Source organism: Pan troglodytes, chromosome 1, assembly GCF_028858775.2.
Source record: "Pan troglodytes isolate AG18354 chromosome 1, NHGRI_mPanTro3-v2.0_pri, whole genome shotgun sequence".
NCBI lineage: Eukaryota > Metazoa > Chordata > Mammalia > Primates > Hominidae > Pan > Pan troglodytes.
Window position 1 is genome coordinate 223,198,171 of NC_072398.2, and position 27,310 is coordinate 223,225,480.

General features: G+C 42.6%; 1 protein-coding gene and 1 pseudogene across 8 annotated transcripts in view; both read left to right on the top strand.

Annotated features, from left to right (window-relative positions):
• Positions 1-27,310, top strand: part of RERE (arginine-glutamic acid dipeptide repeats) — a 464,385-nt gene that overhangs the window by 9,677 nt on the left and 427,398 nt on the right. For 3 of the 8 annotated variants that reach the window (XM_054662484.2, XM_054662503.2, XM_063786736.1), the window contains exon 2: positions 931-1,070. The exons of 2 other annotated variants lie outside the window; for them this stretch is intronic. The gene's annotated coding sequence lies outside the window, so the exon portion shown is untranslated. Of the gene's footprint in view, positions 1-930; positions 1,071-16,443; positions 18,428-27,310 lie in introns of those variants that run through there. 3 more of the 8 variants (XM_063786720.1, XM_054662477.2, XM_054662488.2) reach the window with 3 other exon arrangements.
• LOC129136446 (large ribosomal subunit protein uL30-like) lies at positions 22,110-22,989 on the top strand (annotated as a pseudogene).

The window sequence follows — 27,310 nt, forward strand, 5'->3', positions numbered from 1 at the left end:
TGAGTAGCTGGGACTACAGGCGCCCGCCACCATGCCTGACTAATTTTTTGTATTTTTTAGTGGAGACAGGGTTTCACCATGTTAGCCAGGATGGTCTCAATCTCCTGACCTCGTGATCCGCCTGCCTTGGCCTCCCAAAGTGCTGGGATTACAGGCGTGAGTCACTGCACCCAGCCCTCCCTCAATACTTTGTTTAAACACCAATTTGGTCCAGCCTCAAATTTTGAAAATCTCTCTCTGGAGATGCAGATCTGTGTTGTCTTTTGCCTCCTTGAATATCTTTTTGGCCCTAAGTTTCAGAACTTACCAAGCTGTAGTATTTGTCTACCGTTAACTATTATGCTATTGCAGAAAAGTTGTTAAGAGCTCTAGACTCAATCTGCAGCCCACTGCTTATTAACTCTGTGACTTCGGGCAGGTTATTTACCTTTCTGGGTCTCAGTTTCCTCATCTGTAAAATTGAGATAATAATAATACTCGTGGGTTTTGTTGTGAGGACCAAAGTAATTAATTCATATAAAGTATTTAAAAAGGTCCCTGGCACATAGTAAATGGTCAATAAATATTAGCCTCTTTTTATTATTACTGTTATTGTCATCTAGAGATCTAGCTTTCCAGTATGTTCTCTTTGTTGTTTATAATAATCAGGAGATCTGCAGGAGACAATGGGTGAACTCTAGACGGTTTGAATAGATTCTCTCTGAGGTACCAATTCTAAAATGTTTGCTATTCCTTGAATATAGGAAATGCTAAAAACAATATGTGATTAAATACCAAGTGAATAGAGTAATAGCACAGTTTGAAGTTTGGGGTGTTAATAAATGATCAGAATATCATGGCTTAGCTGTTCCTCTTATTTATTATGTTCCTGAAGGAGGTTTTTTTTTTGTTTTGTTTTGTTTTGAGACAAGGTCTTGCTCTGTTGCCTAGGTTCTAGAGTGCAGTGGTGCATGATCACGGCTCATTGCAGCCTCGATCTTGAGGGTCCAAGTGATTCTCCCACCTCGGCCTCCCAAAGTGCTGTTACTACAGGTATGACCCACCACGCCTGGCCTCTGAAGGAGATTTATGTAAGTAGAACAATGGCAAGTAGGAAATTAGAAGTATTACTTTATTATTAATTTGGGCTTTTGGCCAAAATACCAATGTAAATTTGTGTAGTAAACAGGGTGACATCATATTACTTAAGCTCCAGGACTAGTCAAGGGCTCTCTCATCCTCCTAAATTTCACTGTCTTAGTACTCTTTGGTTGATGGCTTTGCAGAAGACCCCAACGATTAGTCTTTTAGAGTGTGTAAGAGTGAAATGACCAAGAACAAGAACACAAACTCTTACATGTATGTGACTTTTTTTTCTATCTTGCACTTGAATCAAGATTTGTGTAACTTTTAATCTTCATTGATCTTCATACTTGTAAACAGGGTTCAATCAGTACTGTGGACTCTTGACCCAATCCGATTAGTGTTCCATCCTCTTAGAGAGATTCAAGAAGAAAGGCAATTGAGGGAAAGAGCAAGACCTCTTGTTGGTCTGGCTTCACATCTCTAATGAGGTTGATGTAATGGCCTGTGAGGAGTAACTAAAAATATTTGGCTATCTGCCTAAGCAGCCCTACGTTCTGACATTTTTCAGTATAGTCCCTGGGACAGGGTGGGGGGCGGCGGAACTGCAAAGTATATTTCAAATTTAAGGATAAAGCTGGATGTGGTGGCTCACAACTGTAATCCTAGTGCTTTGGGAGGTCGAGGCAGGAGGCTCCCTTGAGACCAGGAGTTTGAGACCAGCCTGGGCAACGTAACAAGACCCCCGTCTCTGCCAAAAAAATTAAAAATTAGCCAGGCGTGCTAGCACGTGCCTGTAGTCCAAGCTACTCAGAAGGCTGAGGCGGGAGGATTGTTTGAGCCCAGGAGGTCAAGGCTGCAGTGAGCCAATATTGTGCCATTGCTTTCCAGCCTGGGAGACAGAGTGAGACCCTGTCTCAACAACAACAAAATGTAAGGATAAGAGAACCCCATAAGGTACAGTTAGGGAAAGATATCTTGTGATAAATAAGATTTGCCATGTGGAAAACTGATCCACCATCAGTGATAGCTGCTATGGCATTTTGGTAAGATGCTGATGCTAATTTTGGTAACAGGAGTGTCATCTTTGAGGAATATGATTATGTGTGATTATATTAGCAGAGCAAAGCTGAAGTCTAGTCACATTGTACTCTCATATTGTAGCCTGAAGCAAGAATATGATGACAGCAGGGGAGTGATGAACTCGGAGGCTAGAGAAGAGGGAAGCAGAGGCTTCTACTGCCTCGGCTGCATTGATACTGGCTTGCAAACTCCCGGAGGAAGAGGCCCATCATCTGCTTTGGTCACTTCAGTGCACCTTGCTTGCGAGGAGTACAGTAGGCATTCATTTCTTCAATGAATGAATAATATTACCGTATGGTATTTTTGAGGTAGAGATAAGGGAGATTTGGCTTAATCGCTTGACCCCAAGGCATACTTAGGAAGTTATTATTATTATTATTTTTTGAGATGGAGTCTCCCTCTGTCACCAAGCTGGACGATCTCAGCTCACTGCAACCTCCGCCTCCTGGGCTGAAGCAATTCTGCTGTCTCAGCCTCCCAAGGAGCTGGGGTTACAGGCGATCACCACCACACCTGGCTAAATTTTGTATTTTTAGTAGAGATGGGGTTTTGCCATGTTGTCCAGGCAGGTCTTGAACTCCTGACCTCCGGTGATCCGCCCACCTCTGCCTCCCAAAGTGCTGGGGGATTATAGGTGTGAGCCACTGTGCCTGGCCAAAAAATTATTGATAATAACAATTTTATACCTCAAATATAGTGTAGAAAAAACATTTTAGAGCTTAGTTATTTGAATCATCAAAAATAAGTTTGTTGGCCGGGTGCAGTGGCATGAGCCTGTAATCCCAGCACTTTGGGAGGCCAACACGGGTGGATTGCCTGAGGTCAGAAGTTTGAGACCAGCCTGGCCAACATGGTGAAACCCCATTTCTACTAAAAGTACAAAAATTAGCTGGGCATGGTGGCGAATGCCTGTAATCTCAGCTACTTGGGAGGCCGAGACAGGAGAATCTCTTGAACCCGGGAGGCAGAGGTTGCAGTGAGCTGAAATCGCGCCATTGCACTCCAGCCTGGAAAACAAGTGTGAAATTCCGTCTCAAAAAAAAAAAAAAAAAAAAAAAGAAGGTTGTTTTGTTTTGTGATGGAGTCTCGCTCCTGTTGCCCAAGCTGGAGTGCAACCGCGAGATCTTGGCTCACTGCAACTGTTGCCTCCCAGATTCGATCAATTCTCCTGCCTCAGCCTTCTGAGTAGCTGGGACTACAGGCACGCACCACCATGCCCGACTAATTTTTGTTTGTTTGTTTGTTTGTTTTTGAGACAGATTCTCACTCTTATCGCCCAGGGTAGAGCGCAGTGGTGCAATCTCTGCTCACTGCAACCTCCGCCTCCGGGATTCAAGTGATTCTCCTGCCTCAGCCTCTCAAGTAGCTGGGACTACAGGCGCCTGCCACCATGCCTGGCTAATTTTTGTATTTTTAGTAGAGGTGAGGTTTCACCATGTTGACCAGGCTGGTCTGGAACTCCTGACCTCAAGTGATCCACCTGCCTCAGCCTCCCAAAGTGCTGGGATTATAGGCAAGAGCCACTGCACCTGGCTTAATTTTTGTATTTTTAGTAGAGATGGGGTTTCACCATATTGGCTAGGCTGTTCTGGAACTCTTGACCTCAGACGATCCGCCCACCTCGGATTCCTAAAGTGCTGGGATTACAGATGTGAGCTGTTGCGCCTGGCCCCCCAAAATGAGTTTATTTTAATCCTAGTAAGTTTAAACTATGTATTCAAAATTATTTAATAGCTGGGCATGGTGGCGGGCATCTGTAATCCTAGCTACTCGGGATCCGGGACAATCGCTTGAACCTGGGAGGCTGAGGTTGCAGTGAGCCGAAATCACGCCACTGCACTCCAGCCTGGGTAACAGAGCAAGACTCTGTCTCAAAAAAAAAAAAAAAAAAAAAAAAAAAACAAAAAAACACCAAAACAAAAAAAACATTTGAAAAAGTAAAGTTTAATAAATATAGTACTCTTTCTCTATAATTTTGCCTTGTGTTAGATAGGATTAGATTCAGCAGTGAGTGGTAGAAACCAAAAATAACAATGGCTTAAACAAGATAGAAGTTTCCTTTCTTTCATGTATCTCATAGACAGTCCTGAACCAGTATGCTACCTTCATGCTCATTAGGGGACCCAGCCTTCAACATATAACTCTTTCCTTTTTGTCAGAGGTGGCTTCTCCATTTTCTCACATCAGTTCTGCATTCTCACCAGCAGGAAGGAGGAAAAGGCAACAGCTGGGCACACCCCCTTCTTGTGAAGATACTTTCCAGAAATTGTACATATCGCTTCTGCTATGTCCCTTCGATTATAACGGAATCACAAGGTCACACATAACTGCAAGAGAAGCTAGAAAGTATATTCTGTGCTGGAAATTACTATGTGCCTAGTCAAAAATCAGGGGTTCTCTTACTCTGGAGGAAGGGAAGAATCAGTATTGCACTACATCTGGCAGTTTGTGCCATAAATACCAGTGAAATGGCTAATGTAGTATTAACACATTTGATAATTTGACAGTATTATTTGTAATCCTTCAGTATTATTTGTAAGAATAACCCCCCACCTCCAGTTCAGTATTCAGTATAGAATTTTCACTAAAATTTGTCTTGATCTAACGATGGCTTCAGATTTTTATTGCTGGGTGGATTTTCTAACAAGATGAACTGCCTTCTGATTCGAACATTCTGATCTTGGTAGCATAATCTGCCATGTGTACATATATATATTTTATGTGATTCATTATTGTAGGAATAATTACTGAAATTTCCTAAGTTGTTATACACTTAGGATTATACACATATGATTAAAGACCTTGTTGAGACTTAATTTTTAACATCTATAAACTGGAAAAATGTGCAGACATCTTGTTTCTATTAATATATTGAGAAAAGTTTTCATTAATATTAATATTTCTTAGGAAATCTAGCTTTATAAAACATCTGCATGTTTCTTTCATATTTTGGTTGGAATGGTTTAGCACCTTTGTTTGCATAGCTTAGTGAGAATTTAGTCTTTGTGGAATCCTTAAACACTTTTGACGCTACAAAAACTTTAGTTGGCTGGGCACAGTGGCACATGCCTGTAATCCCAGCACTTTGTGGGGCTGAGGCAGGCAGATCACTTGAGCCCAAGAGTTTGAGACCAGCCTGGACAACATGGCAAAACCCAGTCTCTAAAAAAAAAAACCAAAAAACCAGGCATGGTGGCGTGCACCTGTAGTCTCAGCTACTCGCGATGCTGAGGGGGGAGAATTGATTTAGCTTGGGAGGTCAAGGCTGCATTGCACTTCAGTCTGGGCAACAGAGTGAGACTCTGTCTCAAAAAAACAGAAAACCAGACCAACCTTCCCCTTCAAAACTTTAGTAACTTGGGATTATATGTAGGCTTGGAATATTTATTCTGTGATGGTTGATAATGAACAGTGACTTCTTTATTTTTATTTTTATTTTTGAGACAGAGTCTCACTCTGTCCCCAGGCTGGAGTGCAGTGGCACAATCTTGGCTCACTGCAACCTTCACCTCCCAGGTTCAAGCGATTCTCCTGCCTCAGCCTCCCGAGTAGCTGGGACCTTACTGGCATGTGCCACCATGCCCAGCTGATTTTTGTATTTTTAGTAGAGCTGGGGTTCCACCATTTTGGCCAGGATGGTCTTGATCTCGTGATCCTCCCGCCTCGGCCTCTCAGAGTGCTGGGATTACAGGCGTTAAGTCATTGCACCTGGCCGAACAGTGACTTCTTTTCACAGCTCAGATAGTTTTATACAGTTTATCTTCCCATGTATTGAACGTCATATTTTGCCTCAGCATGTAAACTGTGCAATTGTGTAATTGTCATAAATGTATTTTAAAATATAATTTATAAATTCTTTTTGTCAACTTAGTTCCAATGTCCTGAATGTGTTAAGAAGTGATAGTGTCCAAGGACTTCTTAGAACCCATAGTTATTGCCTTTTCAGGAGGCATACCAGGGCCCTGGGCAGCTGGATGGAGAGGGAGGGATCTTACCTTTCGTACTTTTCTTACATAGCGTTTGTTGCAGGTAAACAAGACCTAATTCAAATGAATGCATACTAAAAGCCTGTTTTTTTTTTAACTTTTAGATTCTTGCCCCTTTCTTTTTATTATATGCTTTAGTGAAATACGAGTTTAATTAATGTAGCAAAATAGGGCATACAAAATGACCAAGACAGAGATTGTGGCCATGATGATTTTCTCATTAATGGGAAAGATGAGACATGTACACAACTGAGTACTAGGTAGAAGAAAGTGCCTCAAAAGGTGTTGATACTGTGGTTTAAGAAAGAGAATCAGCTCTGGATGGGGGCATTAGGGAAGATTTGGTGTAGGAGTTGGTGTTTCACCTGTGTTTTGAAGGATTGGCAGGATTTGGACATGTGATAAGTAGCTAAGAGGATTTGAGGCAGGAAATTGCATGAAGCAAAGGCACAGAGCCTGGAAAACTTGGGAAATGGTGAGTACTTTTGCTGCTTCTATGATGGGGATTATTAAATTGTGTTTCAATTTTCTTTTTTAAAAAGATCTCTTTTAAAATGTTCTATAGCAGATGCAGGCAGGCATAGTTTTTTCAACTCAGGTAATTTGTATTTGAAGCTGTAGCGGGTAGCTGTTCAGACCACATAGTAAGAGCATTTTGGAGAGGGAGTCCTTGGGACTGGTTTCTCAAAGAAGGAACAGACTGGTTTGGCCAGAACCATAGAGCACTGGAAAGATAGGTTGGGATCATAGCATAGGCTGATTTAACACCAGGGTTAAATGACTTTATTTGATAGCTTCATGTGTTCAAATGAAATACAAATTATAATTATAAAATTAATATATACTCATTGTAATCACTTTCACACAATTCAGTATTCCTCCAGACATTTTCTCTGCATATATAAGCATACTATACATAGTATCTTGAATTTAAAAAAATTCCAAACATATTTTTCAATTCAATACTTACAACTCAGGTTTGTTTTTGAAAACAACTGCATAATCGGATGCTGTATGGATGTATACTTCACTTTTCCCATTGATGGACAGTTAAATTGTCTCAGACTCTTTGGTTCGCATCCTCATATCTGTACTGTTGTACAATTGTACAAGTATGTGTATAGGATAAGCTCTTAAGTAGAGTTGCTGAATCAGTGGGTTATGTTTACTTTTTATTTTGAAAGCTGTAAATAAATTGCCCCCAAAGATATGCCTGTGTACGCACAGAATATTTTAGGGTTTTCATTTCCTTCTCACCATCCCTGGATATTATGAAATTTTATAATCTTTGTTAATCTGATAGGTGGAAATATGTACAATGATATTATCTTTTCATTAAGAACATTTTTTTTTGGCCGGGCGTGGTGGCTCACACCTGTAATCCCAGCACTTTGGGAGGCCAAGGTGGGCAGATCACCTGAGGTTGGGAGTTCAAGACCAGCCTGACCAACATGGAGAAACCCCATCTCTACTAAAATTACAAAATTAGCCTGACGTGGTGGCACATGCCTGTAATCCTAGCTACTCAGGAGGCTGAGGCAGGAGAATCACTTGAATCTGGGAGGTAGAGGTTCCGGTGATCCGAGATTGTGCCATTGCATTCCAGCCTGGGCAACAAGAGCAAAACTCCGTCTCAAAAAAAAAAAAAAGAACAATTTTTTTTGAGACAGGGTCTTGTTTTGCCGTCCAGGTTGGAGTGCAGTGGTGCGATCAGGGCCGACTGCAGCCTCAACCTCCTGGGCTCAAGCGATCTTCCCATCTCAACCCCCTCCAGTAGCTGAGGCTACAGGAATGCACTACCACACCTGGCTAATTTGTGTATTTTTTGTAGAAACGGGGTTTTACCATGTTGCTCAGGCTGGTCTTGAACTCCTGGACTCAAGCACTCCACCTACCTCAGCTCCCAAAGTGCTAGGATTACAGGCGTGAGCCACCACGCCTGGCCTTACAATTTTTTTGAGACTGAGTCTTGCTGTATCACCCAGGTGGAGTGCAGTGGCGCAATCTTGGCTCACTGCAACCTGCGGCTCCCAAATTCAAGTGGTTCTCCTGCCTCAGCCTCTCGAATAGCTGGGACTACAGGCGTGTGCCACCACACCCAGCTAATTTTTGTATTTTTAGTAGAGATGGGGTTTCACTGTGTTGGCCAAGCTGGTCTCAAACTCCTGACCTCAAGTGATCACACGCCTCGACCTCCCAAAGTGCTGGGATTACAGGCCTGAGCCACCACTTCTGGCCCTTACAAAGTTTTTTTAGAGACGGAATCTCTCTTTCTCAGGCTGGAGTGTGGTGGCGCAATCATAGCTCACTGCAGCCTCTTAACTCTTGGGCTCAAGTGATCCTCCTGAGTAGCTGGGACTACAGGTGTGTACCACAGTGCCTGGCTCCTACAGTATCATTTGAATTTGCATTTCTTTGACCATGAATGAAGTTGATGATCTTTTCATATATCAGAATTTTAAGATATACTTTCGTGGTCTCTCAGTCATAGAGACAGGTGGTTTATGTTATATGGAATACTTCGTTCTGAGTGTCATTTATTTTTAAAACACATTTAAATAATAAAAGCTTCATTGAGATTGGTCACATGCTATAAAATTTACTCTTTAAAGACTGCAATTTCTGGATTTTAGTCATTTAATTTATGTATTTTATTTTATTTTTTGACATAGAGTCTCACTCTGTAGCCCATGCTGGAGTGCAGTGGTGTGATCATGACTCACTGCAGGGGTGTCCAATCTTTTGGCTTCCCTGGGCCACATTGGGAGAAGAAGAAATATCTTGGGCCACACATAAAATACACCAACACTGGCCAGGTGCGGTGGCTCACGCCTGTAATCTCAGCACTTTGGGAGGCCGAGGCGGGCAGATCACCTGAGGTCAGGAGTTCGAGACCAGTCTGGCCAACATGGTGAAACCTCATCTTTACTAAAAATACAAAAATTAGCTGGACGTGGTGGTGGGTTCCTGTAATCCCAACTACTTGGGAGGCTGAGGCAGGGAGAATTGCTTGAACTTGGGAGATGGAGGTTGTGGTGAGCGGAAATTGCCCCACTGCACTCCAGCCTGGGTGACAGAGCGAGACTCCATCTTAAAAAAAAGCAAAAAAACCAAAACCAAAACAAAACATTAACACTAATGATAGCTGATGAGCTAAAAATAAAAAAAAAATCACAAAAAAACTCATAACGTTTTAAGAAAGTTTACGAATTTGTTTTGGGCCTCATTCAAACCTGTCCTGGGCTGCGGGTTGGACAAGCTTGGCTTACTGCATCCTCAAATTCCTGGGCTCAAGCGATCCTCCTGTTTAAGCCTCCTCCTGAGTAGCTGCGATTACAGGGGCATGTCACCATGCCTGGCTAATTTTGATGTTAATTTAATTAATTAAAAAATTTAATAACCTAAATGAAACATCTAAAACCACAGCTTCTGGAAGAACCACTTGTTCTTGACTGTCTTGTACCTCTCTTTGAACTTGACCCTGGCCTCTCGTTAACCTTGCATTTAAGAGCAGCCTCTCTGAAGACATCCTTGTTGATGAGAGTTTTCTCCAAGGGGATATCCACGGAGCACCTTATGGGCATGAGGTGATAGTAGTTATAAACTTTCACAAAAGGCTTGATCTTTGGCGGGGCGCGGTGGTCCATGCCTGTAATCCCAGCACTTTGGGAGGCCGAGGCGGGTGGATCACCTGAGGTCAGGAGTTCGAGACCAGTCTGGCCAACATGGTGAAACCTCATCTTTACTAAAAATACAAGAATTAGCTGGACGTGGTGGCGGGTTCCTGTAATCCTAACTACTCAGGAGGCTGAGGCAGGAGAATAGCTTGAACCCGGGAGGCAGAGGTTGCAGTGAGCCGAGGTCTGCCACTGGACTCCAGCCTGGGTAATGGGTTAAACTCCGTCTCAAAACAAAAACAAAAACAAAAAGGCCGGGCGCAGTGGCTCACGCCTGTAATCTTAGCACTGTGGGAGGCTGAGGCGGGTGGATCACCTGAGGTTGGGAGTTCGAGACCAGCCTGGCCAAGATGGTGAAACCCCATGTCTACTAAAAATACAAAAATTAGCTGGGTGTGGTGATGCACGTCTGTAATCCCAGTTACTTGGGAGGCTGAGGCAGGAGAATCGCTTGAACCCGGGAGGTGGAGGTTGCAGTGAGCCGAGATTGCGCCACTGCCCTCCAGCCTGGGTGACAGAGCGAGACTCCACCTCAAAAAAAAAAAAGAAAAAAAAGACTTGATCTTTGACTCTTCTCCATCTTCTTCTTGCCCACAACAGCTGTCAGTTTGTGGGGATAGTGGTCAAATCCAGCCACCAGAGCATGGCTGTAAGGGCGATCTGAGGTGCCATCATCAATGTTCTTCATGATGATATCTTTGCTTCCTGAGTAGCATCTGGCATAGCGTCTGGCCAGAACAGCACCACTTTCCAGGTTTCATGAACTTGCCCATTTTTATAGCAGCCACCCAGGCCTACAGCAGAAAGCCTGGGTAATTTTTTATTTTTATTTTTATTTTTTTTTGAGACGGAGTCTTGCTCTGTCACTCAGGCTGTTGTGCAGGGGCAGGATCTTGGCTCACTGCAACCTCTGTTCCCCAGCCAGGTTCAAGCAATTCTCTTGCCTCAGCCTCCCAGGTAGCTGGGATTACAGGTGCTCGCCACCATGCCTGGCTAATTTTTTTCTATTTTTAATAGAGACCAGGTTTCGCCTTGTTGGCCAGGCTTGTCTCTAACTCCTGATCTCAGGTGATCCACCTGTCTCAGCCTCCCAAAGTGCTAGGATTACAGGCGTGAGCCACTGCATCCGGCCTAAGTTTTAAATTTTTTATAGAAATGGGGTCTTGCTGTGTTTCCCAGGTTGGTTTCAAACTCCTGGCCTCAATCGATCCTCCCACCTTGGCCTTCCAAAGTGTTGGGATTACAGGAATGAGACTGCGCCTGGCCTTGTCATTTATTTTAAAATTGAGTGCCAACCATTGTCATATTATTTGTAGTAAATGCCTATTAGGCTGAACTTGAAGTTCTCTCTTTCTTCATTCAGCATAGTAGGCCCCAAATTTGAAATGAGAAAGTACAACTTTTCCTGTTACTTTTCCAGTTAGAGGCTTCTCTTACTAGAGGCTGCAGTCAGGTACTTGGATTCTGAAATGGAGTTAATGTGACAACTGCTTTGGAATCTCAGTGCTTTGGTACTGGATTTAAAGTAACTTACAGTTGAAACTGATTTCCAACTGCAAGAGGTGACACAAACCCTGACTTTTTTGGAAAATGTTTTAAATATAAAACCTGAAGTGAAAAAGGCTTCTAAGGTAAAAAGATTTTAAAATATGGTAAGTGCTTTAAATTAGTAAGTCGGTTTTTTAGGTGGGTGATTCAACTGCTTTCTAGTTAGTCTGGTCATTTTTTATTCCAGAGATTTCTTAATATGTCTACTAAAGCATATGTGTGTTTACGCTAAGATGACTAAATTGCTTCACCTTAAGAACAATAATGATCTGGCGTGTATCTTTCTTTTGTGATTCATGCTGATTTTTTTTTTTTTAGGCGGAGTCTTACTCTGTCACCTAGGCTGGTGTGCAGTGGTGTGATCTTAGCTCACTGCAGCCTCCGCCTCCTGGGTTCAAGTAATTCTTCTGTCACACAGTTATTTTTAAAGCATACCAGTAATTTGTTTGACTGATTTGTTTTCGATTAAAACAACTTTTAATTTTTTTCTAGGGTCTCCCTGTGTTGCCCAGGCTGGTCTTGAACTCCTGGCCTCAAGTGATCCTCCTGCCTCAGGCTCCCAAAGTGCTGGGATTACAGCATGAGCCACCATTCCTGGCCTTGACTGATTTTTTTTTTTTGAGGAAACTAGTTCTGTCTTCTAGCATTGGCTTCCGTCTGTTGGGTCCTCTGACAGCCCTTGTCTGTTGCCCGTGGATGATTACAGAGTAGTAGGTCTTATCACTGGCTAAGTCTGTGACCCTCATCTGTATTGTTTCACTTGGGAGAAGTTGTCAACAGAGGCTCATAGTAGATGGTTTTCTGTTGATTTTGATGGAACTAAATGTATCGTTTCCTTCCTTTTGCTTTTGTATATACTTAAACATTCAGTTTCCGTTCTTCATAGTAAAATATTCCTAAAATTGTGGTTCTCTGTATTTTAACCCTTCGTATTTCATTATTTTTCTATAGTTTTATGCCTCTTCTGTTTGGAAAGTCATATTTTTCATTGGCTTGCTTTTAGTCATTTAAATTACAGTATCAGGCTGAAGTTAGTGATTTAATCTTAATTGATGGTTACAGATCAAACTCCTTATTCTACTCTTTCCCTCTTCTCACTGCTGTATTTGACTATTCTAAAAAAAAAATTGCAGTATCTCCTCCTTTTCCCTCTTGACATCCCTTTTTGTAATTCCTAATTTTTTCATGTCTTAAGTTTTTTTCCTACCTTAAAGTTCCTTTGCCTTTTAGTTGCAGTTTTGATTAAAGTGGATTTTTTCTTGGGCTTTTAATTAGATTTTCTTTTCCTTCAGCTTTTCATAGGGAGATTGAAGATGATGCTGACTGACACTTGGGTCAGTGGCCTGATTACTTGGAATAAGACTGTGAACATTGAGTGGCTTGAATATAGCATTTAACTGAGCCTGTGGATGTTTCCACTTCTACTTGAAGGCTATCTCCTGGCTTAGAGGCACTGTCCTGAAAAATAACAAAATGAATATAAATTAAACACCCCATGTATTCTTGTATAGTGCCCATTTGAATCAAGATGAGATCTGAGATCTGGGTGGCCTATGGCAGAATACTATTTATAATTCTAGAAACAATATTTTGCTAAGGGATATGTTGATTACATTGGAGAGAACTACTAGGTTATATGATAGTAGTTTAAAACATACTTTATATATGCTACATAATTCCTGTTTTTTGTTTTTTTTTTTTTTGAGACGGAGTTTCGTTCTTGTTGCCCAGGCTGGAGTGTGATGGTGCAATCGCGGCTCACCACAACCTCTGTCTCCTAGGTTCAAGCGATTCTCCTGCCTCAGCCTCCTGAGTAGTTGGGATTACAGGCATGTGCCACCACGCCCAGCTAATTTTGTATTTTTGGTAGAGACGGGGTTTCTCCATGTTGGTCAGGCTGGTCTTGAACTCCTGACCTCAGATGATCTGCCGGCCTTGGCCTCCCAAAGTGCTGGGATTACAGGCGTGAGCCACTGTGCCCGGCCACGTAATTCCTGTTTCTTCTGGCTTCACTAAAATGTCCTGAACTGTGATAGCCTCTGTGCATAAGAAAAATAAGCCATGACTCCTGGTTGGCATGAGAAGACCTAGAGTCCATTTCCACCTGAACTATGGGCTTGAAGTATGATTATGTGCCCTACTTCCTTAGCTGTCAAATAGGGACAGTAGTACATAAACTGAAATGAACAAATAGATATGGAAATACCTTGAAAATATAAAAATGCATGCTGGACATGTGGCATGTCTATAGTTCCAGCTACTTGGAAGGCAGAGGCTGGAGGATTGCTTTGGCTCAGGAATTTGAGGCCAGCCTGGGCAACATAGAAAACTTTGTCTCTTAAAAAAAAAAAAAGTGGGGGGCCGGGGGCGGTGGCTTACACCTGTAATCCCAGCACTTTGGGAGGCCGAGGCGGGCAGGTCACAAAGTCAGGAGTTCGAGACCAGCCTGGCCAACATGATGAAACCCCATCTCTACTAAAAATACAAAAATTACCCTGGCATGGTGGCAGGCACCTGTAATCCCAGCTACTTGGGAGGCTGAGACAAGAATCGCCTAAACCCGGGAGGCAGAGGTTACAGTGAGCCAAGATTGCACCACTGCACTCCAGCCTGAGCGACAGAGCAAGACTCCGTCTTGGGGGGAATAAAAGACAGTCTGGGTAACATAGGGAGACCCTGTCTTTACAAAAATAATAAAAAATATTAGCTGGGCGTGATGGTGCATTCTTATGGTTCTGGCTACTTGGGAGGCTGAGATGGGATGATCACCTGAGCCTGGGAAGTTGAGGCTGCAGTGTGACATGATGGCACCACTGCACTCCAACCTGGATGACAGCTGTCCTCTCACCTCAGCCACCCCTCCCTCCCCACCTTCTGGCAGTAGCTAGGACTACAAGTGCATGTCACCACAACTGGCCAGCTTTTTTTTAATTTGTTTTGTTTTGTTTTGTAAAGATGGGGTTTTGACGTGTTGCCCAGGCTGGTTTCGAATTTTTGGGCTTATGCAATCCACCCACCTTGGCCTCCCAAAGTGCAGGGATTACAGGCATGAGCCATCTTGCTGGGCCTCCTTTTTCTTCTCTTTTAACAAATTCAGCAATTTTTCAGTCCCAGAAATCTGTAAATACATTTTTTGTGGAAAAATACAATGGGAATGGCATCAAAAGATGGTTTCTATTAGGAATGGGAACAGGTAGCAGTTTTCCCTGCCACCTCAACAATCACAGGTCCAGGACCCTTTAATATAAAGATGTAGAGAGAGCCAGAGTTAGCTTTTAGTTCCTGAAATGATTTCAGAGGCTTTTTTTTTTTTTTTTTGAGACGGAGTCTCGCTCTGTTGCCCAGGCTGGAGTGCAGTGGCACGATCTCGGCTCACTAAGCTCTGCCATTCTCCTGCCTCAGCCTCCGGAGTAGCTGGGACTCTACTTTTGCATTTTTAGTAGAGACGGAGTTTCACCATGTGTTAGCCAGGATGTTCTCCATCTCCTGACCTCATGATCTGCCCACCTCGGCCTCCCAAAGTGCTGGGATTACAGGCATGAGCCACCGCGCCCAGCCTTCAGAGGCCATTTTTTTCTCTCTCAAAAAAAAAAAATTTTTTTTTTTTTTTGGAGACAGTCTTGCTTTGTCACCCAGGCTGGAGTGCAGTGGTACGATCTTGGCTCACTGCAACCTCCACCCCCTGGGTTCAAGCGATTCTCGTGCCTCAGCCTCTCCTGAGTAGGTGGGACTACAGGCACGCGCCACCACATTTGGCTAATTTTTTTGTATTTTTAGTAGAGATGAGGTTTTGCCATGTTGGCCAGGCTGGTCTGGACTCCTGGCCTCAAGTGATCAACCTGTCTTGGCCTCCCAAAGTGCTGGGATGACAGGTGTTATCGTACCTGCCCTCAAATTGTTTATTCCAGTCTAATCATCAAGGAAATAAGATCTGAAGAGTCAAAGAGTAACTTGTAATTAGAACAGTTAATATGGGTCCTTTCTTTCCGCCCTCTGAACGGTCCTGACTCAGAGTTATCTGGTTAAGTGCCTCTTCTCATGAGAAGTTAATATAATTTAGGTTTTCTCACTTTTGGTTTGGTTATTTGGCATAGTTTCTTCCTGTAGGAAGCGGCCATATTTTTACCACTTCTTAGGAGAATACAGGTGCTGACAAATTCCTTGCATCCCCAAGTCCATTTTGCTTGGGTCTTAACCTCTTTGCAGTTTTCTGGGATGCTGATTGCCAGCCTTGTTGTTGTGGGACTGGCTTTGAAATCCAAGACATCTTTTGAGGATATCAAAGTACTGTAAAGGATGGAAATGTTAAGGTTGCAAAATGCTTGGAGAGTATCACATGCTGTTGATAGGCTTATTGTAGTGATTTCTGAGCCTTAGAAATTTAGGCCTTTGATACAGCTGTCATGAAGGTGAGCCTCAGCCCCATCTGTGAATTTCTCCAGAATCATTCAGTTTAGGCTCCCAGTATCAAAATAGAGCCTTCTTTCTTTCTTTCTTTCTTTTTTTTTTTTTTTTTTTGGAGATGGAGTCTCATTCTGTCTCCCAGGCTGGAGTGCAGTGGCGCGATCTCAGCTCACTGCAACCTCTGCCTCCTGGGTTCTAGCAATTCTCCTGCCTCGGCCTCCAAAGTAGCTGAGATTACAGGCGCCCGCCACCATGCCCAGCTAATTTTTGTATTTGTAGTAGAAACGGGGTTTTACCGTGTTGGCCAGGCTGGTCTCGAACTCCTGACCTCAAGTGATCCGCCCACCTCGGCCTCCCAAAGTTCTGGGATTACAAGCGTGAGCCACTGCACCCGGCCTTCCTGCTTCTTTATATTCCTCTATCCTATCCTCACAGCTTCTTTAAACCTTCCTAATATTGAGAAACATACCCGATGTAAGACACTGTTAAAAAGAATCCAGCATCTGGGGGAGGTGTTAGGGAATTGAATGTTGCTAAAGCACCAAAGAGAGAGGAGTTTGACTATTTTGAGCTTGTCTGTGACACCTGTTTTGTTTGGAAAATGCTAATGAAACTAGTTGGCAGAGCTGCATTTTTGAAGTTGTTTCATTTAGTCACAGTGATAGTCATCTGTCTTCTTTTAGGAGGTGATTGTCTAGGAGTAACTGTATGTGCGCTCAGCACCGGGTCACAACCACCGTGGGATCCACTTACAGAGAAGATTTGTGGAGAGCTTCAGCCTGTTTATGGTGTTACTGAGAAAGGAATTGTGGCCATTTGATATAATTCTGGATGGAAGACCTCTTATTTGTATTACATTGAATTAGAGGTCAGTATTTGAAATTTTCTCCTTGAGTGGCTGTTATAAGAGGATCCCGTAAGAATTGATTACTGTGAAATTAGCCAACTACATAGTGTATTTCAAAGATAAGGTAAACTGTTGGACTTGTGATTACCTGGTTTCTGGTATGAATTACTGAACTTATGTTTGTTTTTATGTGCATAGATAAAGCTATATGCTTGATACTCTTTCAATTATAAACTTAATGGGTTATAAGAATTTATAACTTGGGCTTCATTAAGTGAAGAAGGCGCTCTTATACTTTATCTTTTTGTTTTGTTTTCTTTTTTTTTTCCTTCTTTTGAGACAGGGTCTTGCTTTGTTGCCCAGGCTGGAGTGGTGCAATCATAGTTCACTGCAGCCTTGACCTCCTGGGCTCAAGCGATCCTCCCACCTTGGCCTCCCAAAGTATTAGGATTACAGGTGTGAACTATCATGCCCGGCCTAATTTATCTTTGTTAAGCTTCACCTGTTCTGTTGATGATAAATTCTGGGAGATGATGGTGTCCTTTGTCTTTAAATGGTTTCTGACAAGTTTTCTTTTCTTAGTATTTTCTACTTTTGTTTGACTCTTAAAGAGTTATAGGTTTGAAACTAATGTCTACTGCCTCTCCCTCTTCTTCTCCTATGATTCCTGTGGGTGTCCAGGAGCTATGTGTTTAGTTTGAAAAGAAGAGATTTCAGAATAATCATGCTTCCCGTATACTTACACTGATCATGAAAAGTAAAATTTATTCTGAAAAGATAGACCAGTTGCTTAGTAAGTGAAATGTAACTTGTTGTAGAAATGATCTGTAATTTTAGGCCATATTTTCTAGGAAGGTGCTGTCATCTAAGTCTCCCTTCCCCTGGGCATTTGGCTGTTAATAAGGGATTATCTGAGTGATATTTTGGGCTTGCCCATTCATTTGGCAGAATTTTATTTTTTTAGTGTCTCTTGCAAGATATAATGCTAGGCATTGGGGATATAAAGATGAGTAAGATGTGTCCCTACCCTCCTGGAGGTCATGATGAAAAGTGGGGAACAGATATGAAAAAAACCCCACTAAAATACAGACTGAAAGAACTGTAGTAATAGTAGAAACATGATGCTCCAACAACGCAGAGTCATTAAGTGTGCATATACTATCTTGGGCATTTGCATAGCACTTAGGGAGTTAACAAGTTGGTGTTTATCTTGGTAGACCACCTTCAGGCAGCTACCTTTATTGTGGGTGTGTGACCTCATGTAACTTGAGTGGGATTTTCCATGTCATTAGTAGTTCCTAGGGAGTAGAGAGTAAATCTCTTTTTGGAAGAGGTTGTATTCTCCTGAATCCAAAATACCTTTCTGTATGTTTTGTTGTCTTTTAAGAATATTCTCTCAGACGTTATATAAGTAATTTCATTTTTTCTGAGTCCCTTCTTTGGAAAAGGAGTTCTTGCCAAATGAAAGGGACACAGTATTTGGTTTTTCAGTTCATTATGAAACCCCTGCCACCCTGTCTCCCTAAAGAAGTAAAGCCTGGGCCGGGTGCGGTGGCTCACGCCTGTAATCCCAGCATTTTGGGAGGCTGAGGTGGGTGGATCACTTGAGGTCAGTAATTTGAGACCAGCCTGGCCAACATGGCCAAAACCCATCTCTATTAAAAATACAAAAAAATTATCTGGGCATGGTGGTGCATGCCTATAATCCCAGCTACTCGGGAGGCCGAGGTACGAGAATTGCTTGAACCTGGGAGGTGGAGATTGCAGTGATCTGAGATCGTGCTACTACACTGCAGCCTGGATAACAAGAGCAAGACGCTGTAAGTAAAGCCTGACCTTTTTTCTTCCTAGAAAATGACTTAGTTTATTTCTATATGAAGGATTTGAAAAACTGTAAAAATAATTCATTAGCATCTTTTAAATTGACACAGGGATTACCTTGGAGCTTTATTAAACTCTAGGCTGTTGGTTATACCTATTACCTTCATATTTCTCTTAGTGGTATTAAATCTATTCATTTATCAAATAGATTAGATTTATTATTTATTTGTATTATTAGCTACATAGTATAGAAGGTACTGGGGAGACTTGTAATATGGTGGGGTTTGCCCACATTAGGAACACATGTTTTTCCTCATGTTTAATTTTTTTTTGGGGGGGTGTCCTTTAACTATCTCGCATTTCAGTACATATGCCATTTCCTGTCCCAAAGGAGCACATAAGTCTAGTCCTAATCTTGGTGCTTGAACCCGCAGTTCCAGAGAAAAGCAACTGGCACTGAATGCTCTCTGGCTCATCTTTCCATCCAGGATCTGTCAGCTAGCCAACAGGTGTGGGAGGTGTGTTTTCCAAGTTTAATGTTGCTGTTAGTGGGATACAAAAGAAATAAAAGTTACTATCTTTGGCCTCAGAATTTAGGAGGGAAGCCTTGCAAGAATACAACATTTAGAGATTTCTAGAACAAAAGCGGAATTTAACCAAGTACTTACTATTTAGCATAACAAATTTAGTTCAGTTTCAGGTTAGAGATTGGTGTGGATTAAATAAGTTGACCAAAGATCCATTGAAAAGCTGAGTGGGCCATCGAAGAATGGGTGCTGTTTGAATAGCAGACTGGGAGAGCAGGTTAGGACAGTCCAGGCAGGGGTCGGCCTGAGGCAGGAATGCATATGGTATGCGCAGCGTTCAGTAAAGAGAACCTGGTTGAAGTACAGAATTTGTGGGGAGGAATAGTGCCAGATAAGTTAGGTAGACCAAAGAAGACAGGCTTGGAATGCTAGGCACGGAGTGTCTGTTGGCAACTGAAGGGAATTGGGGCGAGGTAATAAGGTAGCACGTCAGCCAGAGACTGGAGAGTACATCTCTGTCTGAGTAATTTTGGCCCCAAATTTGTAATGTGGGGATGGGAAGTGTATTGGTCAGTCCTGATAAAGAGTTATGTGTGCATCTGTGTGACGTGTTAAAATTGCTTGCTGCCACTGCTCGTGTTTGGTCGGATAGTAGGTTAGGCTGAAGAAAGAGAGGTAGTAGCCACAGGACAGATAAGCTTTGAGAAGCCAGAGTGGTTGGTAAAGTATTTGGCTTTCATTTAGTATCTCTCATATATATATATATATGTATATATATATATATACACGTATATATATATGTACATATATATATATGTACATATATATATATACATATATATATATATATTTTTTTTTTGGTAGAGAGGAGGTCTTGCTGTGTTTCCCAGGCTGGTCTCGAACTCCTGGGATCAAGCAACCCTCCCCCATCGGCTTCCCCAAATGCTGGGATTACAGGTGTGAGCCACTGTGCCCAGCCTAGTATCATATTTTATACAAGATAAATTTTACCGAAAATTCTACCATCAAATATAGAAGTTATTTTAGTTTTTTAAAAAATAATAGTTCACATATTCTGTTTCATGTCTTCTCTTGCCTCTCAACCTGAGCACCCACTGATTCATACCTGTTTATCTCCCCCTCCTTTGCTTCTTAGCTCCTGTTTATTCTTCAGGTCTGAGTTTCGGGATCATTTCATTTGGAAAGCCTCAGGGCTGTGCCCAGGGTGCTCTGCCTGGCCCCTGTACTCCCCCGAGCCATCTCTTATGCCTCACTGTAATCCCATCTGTACTTGTCAGTGGCTTTGCTACCCTGTGCGCTCTGAAAGCACAGGGACGAGTCTTGTTTGCTCCTGAATCCTCATCTGTCAGGGCTGGTCAGGCACATAGATGCTACATGGTTAGTAAATATTTGTGCAATATAAAGGTTGGACTTCTTTGTTACTATCATTACAGCTTCTTAAAAAAAAAACAAAACACTGGCTGGGCGCAGTGGCTCACGCCTGTAATCCCAGCACTTTGGGAGGCCGAGGCAGGCAGATAATGAGGTCAGGAGTTCGAGACCAGCCTGGCCAACATGGTGAAATCCCATCTCTACTAAAAATACAGAAATTAGCTGGGTGTGGTGGCACACATCTGTAATCCCAGCTGCTGAGGAGGCTAAGGCAGGAGAATCGCTTGAACTTGGGAGGAGGTGGTTGCAGTGAGCTGAGATCGCGCCACTGCGCTCCAGCCTGGGCAACAAGAGGAAGACTCCGTCTCAAAAAAAAAAAAAAAAAACAAAAAAAAAAACTCCTTGATAAACACCTTTGTGCTTCTATGTAGTCATTATTAACATATATTAAAAATTACTATATTATTATAACGTTATGATGTTATTATAACACAGTAACATAACATGGTTGTATTATGTTTTTTTCACATGTATATTCCTTAAGTATTTTCCTATTATTGGGCACTTGGCTTATTTCCATTTTTCTTTTTTGTACTCTATCTAGTACTACAACCATAAACTTCTTGTACATACAGCACTTCTTTTTAATGCTTTTATTTTTTTGAGACAGGGTCTTACTCTGTCACCCAGGCTGGAGTGCAGTGGCACCATCATGGCTAACTGCAGCCTTGACCTCCCGGGCTCAAGCCGTCCTCCCACCCCAGCCTCCCAAGTAGCTGGGACTACAGGTGTGCGCCACTATGCCTGGCTAATTTTTGTATTTTTTGTAGAGATGGGGTTTTGCCATGTTGCCCAGGCTGGCAATACTTTTAAATTAAGAACGATAAAGGAAAACCATACACCAAAGCACATTTTTTTTTTTTTTTTTTTTTTTGAGGCAGAGTCTTCCTCTGTTGCCCTGGCTGAAGTGCAGGGTCATGATCTCGGCTCACTGCAACCTCTGCTACCAGTATTCAAGCCATTCTCCTGCCTCAGCCTCCCAAGTAGCTGGGATTACAGGCACCCACCACCACGCCTGGCTAATTTTTGTAATTTTAGTAGAGATGAGGTTTCACCATGTTGGCCAGGGTGGTCTGGAACTCCTGACCTCAGGTGATCCGCCTGCCTTGGCCTCCCCCAAAGTGCTGGGATTACAGGTGTGAGCCACTGTGCCTGGCCAAAGAAGGGTTTTTTTTAAAGGTGTGTATGTTTGTTTATATATTGTGTTTAACTTCAAAATGAGTGGTCTATAAAATAGCATTTGTTCTGCCCAGATTTCATTTTATAGGGAAATAAATGCTTCAGTTCTGACTCAGATTAAACAAATTATAAAATGAGGCAACCATGATACTCAGACAAAGAGAGAGACACTGACAGGGTGTACGGATGGTACCATTTTAAGTAGGTTATTTAGGGATGGCTTCTCTGAAGAGGTGACATTTGGACAAGGCCTTGAACAGGCTAAGGAGCCATGCGGAGGTATAGGAATAGAGCTTTCCAGGCAGAGGGAACATCAGGTGCAAAAGTCCCGAGGTGGAAGCCTGTTGGTTTGGTCAAGGAACAGTGGAAAAACTCTGGGAGAACAGTAGGAGGTGATACCAGGAAAGAGGGGCAGGAGCCAGGTCATAAAGTTCCCTGTGGACCATGCTAAGACCTCTGGCTTTCATTCCAAGTATAATGCCACTGGAAGGTTTTCATCAGGTGTGTGTGACAGAATCTGATCTCTGTCTTATAAAGATCACTTTGGCTGCTGTGTGAAAGTTAGACTGCGATCTTTACCAGCTGGAACCGTGGAGGGTGTTGAAGAGAAGAAGGTTCCCGTTGTGCCAGAAACCCTTAAGAAAAAGCAAAGGAATTTCACAGAGCTGAAGATCAAGCTCCTGAGAAAGAAGTTTGCCCAAAACATGCTTTGAAAGGCAAGGAGGAAGCTTATTTATGAAAAAGCAAAGCGCTATCACAAGGAATATAGGCAGATGTACAGAACTGAAATTCGAATGGCAAGGATGGCAAGAAAAGCTGGCAACTTCTGTGTACCTGCAGAACCCAAATTGGCCTTTGTCATCAGGACCAGAGGTATCAATGGTGTGAGCCCAGAGGTCTGAAAGGTGTTGCAGCTTCTTCGCCTTTATCAAATCTTCAGTGGAACCTTTGTGAAGCTCAACAAGGCTTCAGCTAACACGCTGAGGATTGTAGAGCCATATATTACATGGGGGAACCCAAATCTGAAGTCAGTAAATGAACTAATCTACAAGCGTGGTTATGGCAAGATGAATAAACAGATTGCTTTGACAGATAACGCTTTGATTGCTCTATCTCTTGGTAAATATGGCATCATCTGTATGGAGGATCTGATTCATGACATCTATACTGTTGGAAAACGCTTTAAAGAAGCAAGTAACTTCCTGTGGCCCTTCAAATTATTTTCTCCACAAGATAGAATGAAGAAAAACCACCCATTTTGTAGAAGGTGGAGATGCTGGCAACAGGGAGGACCAGATCCACAGGCTTCTTAGAAGAATGAACCGAGATGTTTACCACAATTATTTTTCTAGTCTGATCAGTTTAAATAAACAGTAGCTGCTCTCAAGTTGAAAAAAAAGAAAGTTAGACTGCTGCCAGTCAGAGTGGAAGCAGGCAGACTGATGAGGAGTGTGGCCAGACTCTGCAGGGGATGTGCTGTGGGCCTGGGTTAGCGTGGTAGTCGTGGAGGTGATGAAGAGTGGTTGGGTTTGGAATTTGATAAAGTGATGTGTTCTGAGATGTGAAAGTCTTACCAGTATTTAAAAAAACAGCTCAAGGCAGGCCGAGCGCGATGGCTCATACCTGTAATCCCAGCACTTTGGGAGGCCGAGGTGGGCAGATCACTTGAGGTCAGGAATTCGAGACCAGCTTGGCTAACATGGTGAAACCCCGTTGCTACTAAAAATACAAAAATTAGCTGGGCGTGGTGGTTGGCACCTGTAGTCTCAGCTACTCAGGAGGCTGAGGCAGGAGAATTGCTTGAACCCGGGAGGCGGAGGTTGCAGTGAGCCAAGATTGCACCATCACACTCCAGCCTGGGGACAAGAGTGAGACTTCGTCTCAAAAAAAAGCAGCTCAAGGCAAATTATGAGTTAATTAGAGTTTAAAATGCCTTTCTCTTCAAAGTATGTCATAGATTCTGTATCCTTGAAATTCCTCTGTTGGAGAATGGAACCAGGAAAGGTAAAGACTAGGACTTGGTTGCATTGTGAATCTACTTGCTGATGGAACAAGAAAGATGGAACAGCAGATGTGCATATTTTCTTCTGTAATGGTCATTGATTTAATATAAAAGATATGTCTGAAGAATGTATGCTTGGATAAGTAATATGCTGAATTCTGGTGTTTGGTGTGATTGTATTAGCCTAGACCTGTTTAGTAGTAACTGTGAAATATGTTGCAGCAATAATAAGGAATGTAGTGGGTGCCTTTCTGCTGTTATCAAAATCCATTAACAGGTTTTCCTATGCTTGACTGCCTTTCATTGTTATGCTTTATGGTTCATACTGAGGGGGCGTGTAAATGACATCTCTTCTATGGTTTCTCAAGGTCTTTAAAACAGTGTTGTATTTTGAGTAAATATCTGTTTATTCCATAGTAAGGATAGATGCTAGACAGGTTATGATTTGCTTTGGTTCTACTCCCCTACTTTGGATAGGATTTTACCTAGGTGGAGCATTGGATCATGTTCTTGAGCTGTGTGGAACTTTGATTTGCTTATGTGAATGCTTCACACTGCTGGCCACCCTTTGTTGCTTAAGCAGTAGAGACATAAGCTCATCCTGGGTACACCTTTTAGTGTGCAAGGTTCTGTGAAAAGTGGGTGAAGGTACTTCTCAAGCCATTAAATTGTAGTGGACTGTCTTTTTTTCTTTAGCAAAATTTGGTTTTGGGAGTATGAAATTTAAACTTGTGTCTGCCATTTGTAAGATACGAAGTCATAGTATGAGTGTTTTTGGGGTTTTGTTTGCTTTTTTTAGAGTTGGGGTCTTTTAGGATAGAATTCCCTTTTCCTTAACCACTTAAAGCTTGAGAACAAAGATTTGGAAACCTTTTTTGGGTAGCAGATCACGTCATTAATCTGATAAAAACTGTGAATTCTGTTTCCAGAAAAAGACATATACATATACACGTTTGTTCAACAGATTTATTCAGCATGTATTTATTGAATAGCTACTATCTGCCAGGCATAGTTTATAGATGTTTAGGATATACCAGTGAACAAAAGAGAAAAAAAACCCCAAGCAAACCTAAAAACCCTGCCTCTGTGGAGCTTATATTCTATGGAATCCAATGGGTAATAAACAAGAATGTTATGTAGTATATTAGAGTATGATAAATGCTGTGGAAAAAAATAGATACTGTAAGGGAGTTTGAAAGAAGTGGAAAGATGGTGGTTGTTGCAATTTAAATAGGGGAGTCAGGATAGGCCTCATGGAGAGGATGATGTTTGAGCAAAAGGCTAAAATGTGTGGGAGTTTGCCATGTGAAGTTCTGCAGCATGAGCTTCCCAGACAGAGGAGAATAGTCAGTGGAAAGGTCCTGAAGTGGGCACAAGGAAGACAGCGTGGTGGGAGCAGAATGAGCAGGGGGTAGAGTGGTGTGTCAGTTTCCTGGGGCTGCCATTACAAGCACATGCTTGGTGGCTTAACACAACAGACATTTATTGTGCCACAGTTGTGGAGGCCAGAAGTCTGAAATCAAGGTGTCGGTTGGCAGGGTTAGTTCCTTCTGGGGGCTCTTAGGGACAGCCCATTCCATACTTCCTCCTTGCTTCTGGTGGCTGCTGGCAATCTTTGGTGGCAGTCCCCAGGAACTGTGGATTAGGACTTGGACATATCTTTCTGGGGACCACCCATTCAGTCTACGATGTCTGTTGTGACTTCTGAGGTAGATGTTCACCAGTAAGGGGGTGGGGGAAAGTAAAGGTGCTTCTTGGGGCCCTTTTAAGGACTTTGGCTTAAATTGAAATGGGGAAGGCACTGGATGGTTTTGAGCAAAGAAGTGACATGATGTGATTTGCATTTTCTCTTCTTTTTTAAAAAAAATTTAATTTCTGTTTAGTAGAGACAGCTCTCCTTAGGTTGCCCATGCTGGTCTCAAACTCCTGAGTTCAAACAGTCCTCCCACTTCGGCCTCCCGTAGTGCATTATTTGCATTTTAAAAGGACAGAAGACTCCTTTGTGGACAGTAGACTGGGACAACAGGCTAGAAATAATGAGATAGGTGGGAGGCTATTATGATAATAATTCATGTGAGAAATGGTGGTGCTTCATCGATTTGCTAGTAGACTTGTGAAAAGTATATGACTTCTGGATGTATTTTGAAGATAGAGCGACAGTATTTTCTGATGAGTTTTTTAATTTTTTTAGTGAGAATCTCACTCTGTTGCCCAGGCTGCAGTGCAGTGGTGTGAGCACGGCTCACTGCAGCCTTGACCTCCCTGGCTCAGGTGATCCTTCTACCTCAGCCTCCCAAGTAGATGGGAATATAGGCATGTGCCACCATGCTTAGCTAATTTTAAAAACTTTCTGTAGAAATGGGGTCTCACTATGTTGCCCAGGCTGGTCTTGAACTCCTGGGCTCACATGATCCTCTTGTCTCGCCCTCCCCAAGTGTTGGAATTATAGGCATGAACCACCATGCCTGGTCTCTGATGAATTTCACTGTAGGGTAGGGGTTGAAAGAAAGGAGTCAAGGATGATTCCAAGGTTTGGGACTGTGCAGCTCAAAGGATGGGGTTGTCAGGAGCTGACATGGGAAGGCTGTGTTTAGAGCAGATTATTTGTTTGTTTTTTAAGATGGAGTCTCACTGTGTCTCCCAGGCTGGAGTGTAGTGGCGCAATCTTGGCTCACTTCACCCTCCACCTCCCGGGTTCAAGTGATTCTCCTGCCTCGGCCTCCTGAGTAGCTGAGACTACAGGTGCCTGCTACCACATCCAGCTAATTTTTGTGTTTTTAGTAGAGACAGGATTTCACCATTTTGGCCAGGCTGGTCTCGAATTCCTGACCTCAAGTGATCTGCCCACCTCGGCCTCCCAAAGTGCTGGGATTACAGGTGTGAGCCACCGCACCTGGCCTCTTGAGCTTACTTTGGACACACCAAGGTTAAAGTAGTATTAGATACTCAAGTGGAGATGCCAAGTAGACAGTTTTAAGATGGTGTAAGAGTCTGGAATTCATGTGAGAAACCTGAGTTGGAGATACCTAGTTGTGAGTGTGTGGCAAGTGTAAGTAAAGCTGGGAAACCAGAGGAGATTACCAGTGGAGTATAGGGAAGAGAAGAGAAAAAGTTCAAGGACGAAGTCCAGGGACGTTAAAAAGTCTGAGACAACAGTCAGCAACAAAAGCTGATAAGAGATCAGCAAAAAAGGAGGAAAACCAAGAAATCATAGACTATATTATATGGCATCCTGGAAGCCAGATGAGAAAAACGTATTCAAGCAGGAGGGGTAGATGAAGTGTGTCAAAAATCTGCTAAAAATCAGCTTAGGACTGAGAACTGATCATTGGATTTAGCAATGTGGACAGATGATCTTGGCAAGATTAGTTTCAGGGCAGGGTTTGTTTCATCATTCTTATTGGAGTGGGTTTAAGAGAGAATGAAAGGAGAATTTGAGAGAGTGAGTATAGCACCTTTTTGAGGATATTTGCTGTAAAGGAGAATAGAGAAATAGGGTTGGAGCTAGTGGAAATTCAGTGAAGTCATTTACAGAAGTAGCACGCTGCCTCAAAATCAGGTATAATTTCAGGGGATTAATGGGTCCCCCAAATCCCTCTGTGAACCTGCAATTTAAAAACTGCTTGTCAGTAAAACCATGAGGCAGTAACTTCATTTCCTTCCTTGAGATTTCTTTTATATTAAGATGTTGCATGGTTTGGTAATTTAGATCACTACAAGGA